General features: G+C 44.3%; 1 pseudogene; it reads right to left on the bottom strand.

Moving 5' to 3' along the window:
- Nucleotides 1-1,555: 1,555 nt before the first annotated feature.
- Nucleotides 1,556-9,009, bottom strand: part of LOC102857026 — a 190,689-nt pseudogene continuing 183,235 nt past the window's right edge.

The raw sequence follows: 9,009 nt of genomic DNA, 5'->3' as shown, positions 1-9,009 counted from the left end.
GTCATCTGCATAACGCAGATTGTTGATAAATTGTCCACCAATCTTGAACCCATATTTCTCCTCGTAGAGCCCAGCCTCCCAGATAATCTGTTCTGCAGATAGGTTGAAAAGGTATGGAGATAGGACACATCCCTGGCGTACACCCTTCCAAATTTTGAACCATGCAGTGTCTCCTTGCTCTGTTCTGATGACTGCCTTCTGGTCCAAGTATAGGTTTCTCATTAGCACAATCAAGTGTTCTGGTATTCTCATTCTTCTCAGAGTCAGCCACAGTTTGTCATTCTGACTAGATACATGTAATGTTGTACATAATAAGCTCTGGTGTTTACTATTATGAAGCTGTGATGCCACCTTAAAGGCCTGTGGTTTGAATTCACCAGTTGTTCCATGGGAGAAGGATGGGCAGTTTCCTATGTGATTAAACTGCCTCTGAAAACTGCTGGAGGATTAGCTATGGGCCAATTTCCACACAGCAGTACACAATGAACAGTTCTCTGAAGTGGTTACTGGGCTTTTCCTCCTTCAACAATTTGAATCTGTAACCTTTTGATTAGCAGCCTGACATATTATATACTATGCCTCCTGAGATCCCTTCTCACAGATGGAAAGATGATGTCTATTCACGAGAAGCACTGCCCATTATTTTAATTGATCAAGATCTTCTTCACAGAAGGTAAGAATCCTACCCCTGAACCACCACTCTCCTCATCCCAAACATGTTGTTACTCGTCATTGATTCTATTTGCACTCACGTAAGGGGTGATGATTTCTAAAGAGGTCCAGGGGTCTCCTCAAGTAAGAATTGCAGAGTTCTGACTCAGGTGTGAGACTATGATAAAAGACAGCCACAAAAAGACACTGAGCAAGTGAAAGTGAAAGAAACAGAGGTTTAGTAGATGTTCATTACAGACTGTGAACAGGTCAGAATAGAACTGACTCGATCCCTATACTACACAAGAGTTTATATATTCTCTCTTGCAGGGAGTTGGGCTAACACAGTTTTCAATTAATTTATGGTGGTGCACAGCTTCTGCCTGATTTATGATTGTCCTTGTGTGATCTGTCCTTCTTGTGTTTTATCACCTCTGTCATTATCCAGAAGAGTTTCTGGGTCAGCATTTCCTTTGCTGTTCCCTATCAACATGATCAGAATAGAATTGCTCCATAGGCGTTTCAAGGGACCTTTGGTAGCCTAGTGGCAAGAAGCTACACTGCAATCCCAAAGGCACACTGAGGCTACCAAATGCTCCATGGAAGAAGGATGGGCAATCTCCTTCTGTGCAATTAACTGCCTCTGAAAACCCACCAGAGGGTCAGCTATGGGTTGGTTCTGACTCTATGGTACCCAGAAACAACCATAGGATTTTCAAGAAGCACCGGCTTGTTTTGGAGTCACATCTGAAAAGTCCAAACTCACTCAAGTCCAGAAACAACACTAGCCGAGTGTATAGCAAATATGCTTTATTTAAAATGCGTGCTTCTGTCAAAGTGGGTTGTGGCCCAATTGGCCTAGGTGCAGAGTAAGGAGAAGAGCAGGATATTTATCTCTTCTGTGTTACTTTGTTGGGCGTAGTCCCGGCAGGTTGAAGGGACTGAGGCCATTTTCCAATTTTATCTCCTGTGGTAGTTCATAAAGCCATGTCTAGGGGTAAATATTAATCAGTTCATTTACTATTTCCTGAAACACACAGGCATTTTTGGGTAGAGTCAGAAGATCAACAGGTCATCAAAATAGAATCACTTTAAGGGAGCTCAGATAGTCCACTGGCAAGAAGCTGCACTTCAGTCCTGAAGGTGTGCAGTTTGAATCCACCAGATGCTGAGCTGGAGAAGGCGGGGCAATCTCCTATGACCTGATTCAAGGGCACACAACAAGGCTGGGGGCGGGGAGGAAGAAGGAAATAGAATCACTTTGGTTTCAACCTTTATAACATCTGGGGATTCAAACCTTCAACTTTTGGACTAGCTGTGGAGCACTTAACAGTTTTTATTCCCGCCAGGGACACAAATACAGCAATATATAGAAATCTCTTTAGGAAGGCCTGCTGGCACATGGATTAAGTATTCATACACTAACTGGAAGGTTGGCTGTCCAAACCAATCAGTTACTCCACGAGAAAGAGATGCGTCGGTCTGCTTCCGTAAAGAGTTGCAGTCTCAGAAGCCCCATGGCACAGTTCTACTCTGTCCCATTGGTCGCCTATTGGTGGGAATGAACTTGTAGGAATGGATTGGGAGTAATCCAACTTGTAGGAATGGATTGGGAGTAATCTCACCATCCTTCTATGAACTGAGAGGTCCTTGGGAATAGGACACACCATTATATTCACATTAGACTTCTTGGTGCCTTACAAAACCTCCAGGCATGCAGTAGGCCCTCATAAGTAATATTTTGAATGAAATGAGTAGGAATGAGAGTTAAGTAAAGAAAAAGAAGCCATTCATTAGTGTTGGGTGTGCCTTTTTTTTTTTTTTTTGAACAGGAACTTTCGGATGTTCTTTGTAGAAGGGTCAAGGTTTGGCAGGATTTTTGCATGCTAGCAAGCTGGAGCTTAAGTTTTGGAAAGGAAAGTGAGTTGAAGAGGCAGAGGGTGTGAAGGCTCCCCAAGTGTGGCAGTAGGTACAGGCAGGGAATTTCCAAGAAAACAGAAAGGTTTCTACAATGACCTTGGGAGGAAGCTTGGACCTTAATTATAAAGGACGCAGAAACGGTTAGAAGTGTGGACGTGATTTGACTTCTGAGAAGGAACATAAGAGCTAGAGAGATGGTTGTTGTTGTTGTTATGTGTCATTGAGTCACCTGTGACTCATAGAGACTCCATGTACAATAGCTCTGAACCCTGCTGTATCTTGAGCCATTCTCACTGATTCCGACACACCAACTCTCATTGCCCCAGTTACTGTATCAATCCATCTCATCCGGGGTCTTCCTCTCCTGTGCTGTCCCTCTACCCTTCTGAGCATGATGGCCTTCTCCAAGGACTAGTCCTCTCCTGGCCATGTTACTGAACACAAGTTCTTTCTGTAATCAGTCACCAATAAGACAAACAGATTGCAATATCCATAAGTATGTTATTACACAGATCTGGGAGACAGCGAGTCACCTCCAAGACTGCCTCCTCATCTGGGAGTGGTCATGGGCTTTTTTATAGGAGGCGGAGACACCAATTTACTTAACTATAAACTTCTGTTAGTAAAATAAAAGAATTCCTATATCCGAAAGAAAATAATTCACACCCAGATACTGTTTTCCAGGCAAACAGGCAGATTAAGTTACAATTTACATATGATTGGGGGAAACAGCTTCAAAGAGATTACAACTAATCTAGGAGATGAATCTCCTTATCTGATAAACAGATCAAAGAAAGGACACCAAGAACTCCAAAGTCTATCAACCAGTCCTGCAGGCTGGAGAAAACTAACTATAGTTTTATAATTGATACCTATATAGAGAATTCTGAACTTATTAATACCACCCTATCAGCCATGTGTCCAAAGTATGTGAGATGGAGCTTCAAAATACTAGCATCCAACGAAGCATTTGGTTTCACCCTCTCTGAGACAGACCTATTTGTTTTCTTGGTGGTCCATATGACCTCAAATCAGGATGGCCAATTAAGACGGATCCTTCTAAACACTTATCTGAGTGTGAACACTCACCTCTTTCTGTGTGAACACTCATTCATCCTTAGAACTGGAAAGGGTTTTCCTCTAATCAAACTAAACCACTGTAAAATGGTCTTCCCTATCCCTGGGAGAGGGGGTATCAGGAGATGGGTTCCAATAACTCTGAGGAGAGGCATTGGTCCAGGTTAGGTGGGGCCTCTGCACACAGGAAGCTAAGTAGTTAGGGTTTTCACTAATCTCCAGTTGGAGCAATATTCTTTACTTTTTGTCAAGTGCCTTTGAGTCAGTTCTCGGCCCCCATGTGCAAGAGAATAGAGCACTGTGAGGTCCTGCGTCATCCTCATACAGGTCACACTGTCTTTGAGCCCCTGTCACAGTAATCTGTTAGGGACTTTCAAAGCTAGAAGGGAGGGGAAGTGCACCTTCATTGTCTGCCTAAAGCTTGTTTACTCCTGGGGGGTGTTCTTCCATTGCTGTACTTTGTGTATTTGCATATGAATGGGACAATAGTTATGCAAACCCCTGTTGTTGTTGTTGTTATGTGCCAAGTCACCTGAGACTCATAGCGACCCTATGTACAACAGCCCTAAACTCCGCTCTGTCCTGTGCCAATCGCACTGTCTCTGACACTCCCATCCCAATTATCCCAGTCACTGAATCAATCCACCTCATAGAGGGCCTTCCTCTCCTGCGCTGTCCCTCCACCCTCCCAAGTATACATTATTGAACCCATCTTACTCAGTCTCTCCCCAACCCCCTGGTGGGCAGCAAATGCTTGAGACCTAGAAGTTGACTGACTTACGGAGCCCACAAATGGCTTCCTAGTATTCTTCGGGAGTTCTTAGGGGACTCCTAGAAGCCCTGGTGCCATGGTAGGTCAATATTGGACGGCAACGGAGCCCACAAATGGCTTCCTAGTATTCTTCGGGAGTTCTTAGGGGACTCCTAGAAGCCCTGGTGCCATGGTAGGTCAATATTGGACGGCAAATCTAACATAGTAGCTTAAATGTTGGGCTGCTCAAAGAAGGACACTTTGAACCCATCCACTGCTCTGTGGCAGAAAGATGGGCAAGGTGCTCTCATTAACATTTGTTTTTATTGTTGGATACTGTTGAGTTGAGTATAACTCATAGTGAGTCTATGAGTCTCTGCCCTATCCTGTGCCATCCTCATCTCGGACACACTTAAGCCCATTGCTGCAGTCATTGTGTCAGTCCACCTGGTTGAGGGTCTTTCTTTCTTTTGCTGACCCTCCACCTTTCCAAGCATGATGTCCATCTCCAGGGAATAGTCTCTCCTAGTAACATGCCCCAAGTGTGTGAGACAAAGCATTGGCACCCTGGCTTCCAAGGAGCCTTCTGGCTGCACATGAAGATTGACAGCCACGGAAACCCAATGGGCAGCCTGGTGATCTGGTGAGTTGCAAGAAGCTGCGCTGCAATCTGAAGACTTGTGGTTTGAATCCAACTGCTGCTCTGTGGGAAAACGATGGGCAATCTCCTCCCATGGGAAAATCCGCTGGAGGGTGAGCTTTGGATTGATTGCAACTCTGGTATATAACAACAACAACAACAACAAAAGAGTCTGAATCCACTTGATGCCAACGAGTGATAAAGGGGTTCCTAGAGATGAGATCATGAGGATGACACAGGATGGGGCAGGTTTTCAGGTCTATTGTTCAGTGTCATCAGTCTTACGCCACTTGAGGGCACCTAACAACTGTCAGAGACCTCTCCAAAGTACTGAAAAACAACAGTGTCAGTCTGGAGACTAAAGTGTGCTGATCCAGGCCATGGTCTTCACAATTACTTGCTATGCATCAGAGAACTGGACAATGACTAGGGATGATAGAAGGAGAGCTGTCACCTTTAGCTGTGGTGCTGGAGAAGAGTGTTGTATATACCATGGACTGCTAGGAGAACAAACAAATTCGTCCTGGACAGGGTGAAGCCAGGCTGCTCCTTGGAGACAAGGATTCTGAAAGCTTCATCTGACTTACTTTGGACATGTTGCAAGGAGGGACCAATGCTTGGAGAAGGACATCATGCTTGGGAGGGTGAAGGGACAGCGCAGGAGAGGAAGACCCTCGATGAGATGGATTGATTCAGTGACTGGGGTAGTGGGAGAAGGTGTGTCAGAGATAATAAGATTGTTACAGGATAAAGAACGGTTTAGGGGGTTTAGGGCTGTTGTACATAGGATCGCTATGAGTCTCAGGCGCCTGAGGGCACATAACAACAACAACACTGCTACCTTAGGCGCGAGAAGGGCACCTGCCCCTTCTTTTGCCCTATGCCTTCCCCCATCTCTAATCCTTTCTACCCCAGCTAACCCTTTCCTTCCCACCTCTATTCTCCGTTTTCCCCTAGTCTCCTCCCCACCCTCCCTCCATCTTTCTTTCTCTCCTCCCCATCCTGTTTGCCTGCTCCAGCTCCACCTCCATCACGCGCCCATGTCCGCCCATGTCCAGACCTAACCCAGCGAGCGCGCGAGCAGAGCGCGTAGTCACCGGTCGGCCATCTGCCGGCAGAGGGACGATGGCGTTTGTCTCTGCCGCCGGCCTGGTACTATTGCTGGTGGCTGGGAATTTGCCAGGTAACGCTCCCAAGCCGGCCTCCTGGGCGAGGACGAAGGAAAAACCACGGAGTGTTAGCGCCCCGCAGGGTCCAGAGGGCCTTGAGGTCCTCCCAGTGCACCGTTAGAGGGCTTTTCCCTGCGGCCTGGGATCCCGGTGACCCCTCTTCCTGCTTGTTTGATCCTGTGTCCCCAGTTTCCAGGCGGCTTTTTCTGTGAGGCTTTCCTTTTGTTTCTTAAAAGGAGCTAAACTGGAGCCTGAGACTAAGTGGGTCTTTATGGACTTGTTGTACGTGGAGTCCGAACCGGCCCATAGGTAACCTTCCAACAGGAGTTAATTGTAGGGGAGGAGATCGCCTATCTTTCTCCTGTGTAGGAGCTGGCGGATTCGAACTGAGGATCTTTGAGTCGGCAGCTCAATTCCTTACCACTAAACCAGCGCAATTTTTTACCACTAAACCTCCTAAGGGAGCTCTTGTGGCCTATGGTAAGAAGCTGCGCTGCAATCTCAAAGACACTCTGTTCAAATCCACTATCTCCTCCTTGGGAGCCAGATGAGCATTCTCCTCCAGTGTGATTTCACTGTCTGTGAAAACTTGTTGGAGGTCAGCTGCGAGTCAGTTCGCACTAACAGGCGCACGAGAAAGCCACCGCAGGGCTCCACTGTCATGTGCATGAATCAGGAATTGTGAACGCCAAGTGCGTGGGGGCCGGGGTGGGGGTGGGAGCGGTTGCTGATGAAGAAGGAGCTTTAGTCCAGGGCACTTGACTCCTACTTGGAATGGAGTGAAACGAGTTACAATAGATTTTTATCTTCATTATCTGATCTCAAAAAGGAAGGAATATAATAAATAATTATCTACTTCTATAGTTTTTATTCCATAGTTTCATGGTCCCTTCGACAAGTCCCTATAAAAATGAGAAGGAAGCTTTGGAGGCAGGCATTCCAGTTCTAGGGACTTCGTCTGCAGTGGCTGAAGCCCTAAAAGAACCAGAGGAAGCGACTGAAGTTTTTTTTTCACAAGAGGGAAAAGAGGGACACCCCTTGGCACCCCTTTGAAAAGGGAGTCTCAACCATGCTTTTTAGGCTGGTCAATTAAACTGAACCGGAATGTTCTTTCTATTCTGGAATGTTCTTTCTGTCCTCCCTGTAGGAGAGGTGTTACAGAGTAGACCTGAATCTCCTCTATAGGGAGGTGGAGTGGGAGTAGTTCAAAGAATCTTGACTTAAAAGGGAAAGCAAGATGGTAGGGCCTGAAAAAGTCATAAATTAAATTTCTTAAAACCCTAGTGAACAAAAGTTTAATTATTTGAATGTCTTTATTTTCTTCTTGCAGCCTCTTTTAACGTACAGCTTGCTATGCCTCAAGGACACACAACAGTAAGTAGGAAATGATTTCTATACTTTCTACTAATGCAGCCCAAAAGCCAAAATGGATTCATTCTTATTTACGGCGACCCCGTGTGGTACAGAGTGGAACTGCTCCGGACAGTTTCCTTGGATGTGATCTTGACAGAGGATCACCAGGGCTTTCTCTTGCAGTACTGCTTGGCAAGCTCAAACCACTAACGTTTAAATTACGCAAGCTAGGGCCTTCCTATCATTGCCCTGAAATCTAAAACAGTTGTTGAGTGGTGGGTTAGTTTTTAGGTCTGATCTTTCAGGTTTTCAGCTTTCTAGGTTTTGGTGGAAAATAGCTCCCTAAAACCCTCAAGACTTGGTTTCCTTTAATGATTTAAAAGAAAGTTTTTATTTTATAAGTATGCCAATCTCAGAGGTTTAAATAACAAGTTTTCTTCTTCCAAATCTGGGCTTTTCATGTAAGAGGAAAACTGGGATGTTTGAAAGGCAGATTTGGCCCTGATGCTGCTTCTTGTATGCTATCTGGTCAAAACCTTGTTGTAATTCCTTAAGATTCTTTATGTAATTTTTCATGATCTGACCATTCCAATCCTACCACTTATTAGACCTGGCCAGCTAACTGTAAGAGATCCATTTTGTTCCCATTCAAAAAAGGTAAGTGATTCAAGAAAGTGTGGAAATTACTGAACTTACTATCATACTCAAGTAAAATCTTGTTGATTATTGATAAATGACTGGAATAGTACATGGACAGGGGACTGCAGAAATTCAAGCTGTCTTTGGAAGTGACCTTGGCAGGAAGAATCTCATTGGTGATGCCAGTTGGATCTTGGTTGAAAGCAGAGAATAGCAGAAAGATGCTTGTTTGTGTTTTGTTAAGTGTATACAAAGATACTGGACTATATGGATCATAATAAATTAAAAAAAAATAATAAATTGTGGGTATCGTTGAGAAGAATGGGAATCGCAGAATACCCAATTGTCTTCACACAAAACATATACATAGACCAAGAAGAAGTAGTTTAAACAGAACAAGGAATATCTTTCATGGTTGAAAATCAAGAATATTGTATGACAAGGTTGTATCTTTTTTCCCCTATCTATTCAATCTGTGCAAGTTTTTTAGAGTCTCTTCTGACATTCATTTTGATTTTTTCTTTCTCCTCTGTTTTGTAATTACCTTTTGCTTTCTTCATGGATGATATCCTTGATATCATCCCACAACTCATCTAGTCTTCAATCACTGGTGTTCAGTGCCTCAAATCTATTCCTAAAGTGATCTTGGAATTCAGATGGAATTGATTCAAGAGCATATCTTGGTTCTTGTGGACTTATTTTAATTTTCTTCGGCCTCAATTTGAACTTACATGTGATTTATTGATGATCTGTCCCTGACCTAGTTGTTTGATTTTTTTTTTAAGTTAGGTTTTTTTTTTACAATTTTT

The sequence above is a fragment of the Elephantulus edwardii genome, unplaced genomic scaffold (assembly GCF_000299155.1).
Source record: "Elephantulus edwardii isolate Elephantulus edwardi_28Jun2011 unplaced genomic scaffold, EleEdw1.0 scaffold00107, whole genome shotgun sequence".
Classification (NCBI taxonomy): domain Eukaryota; kingdom Metazoa; phylum Chordata; class Mammalia; order Macroscelidea; family Macroscelididae; genus Elephantulus; species Elephantulus edwardii.
Note: the sequence above shows the minus strand (reverse complement) of the source record. Positions and strands in the feature narration are given on the sequence as shown.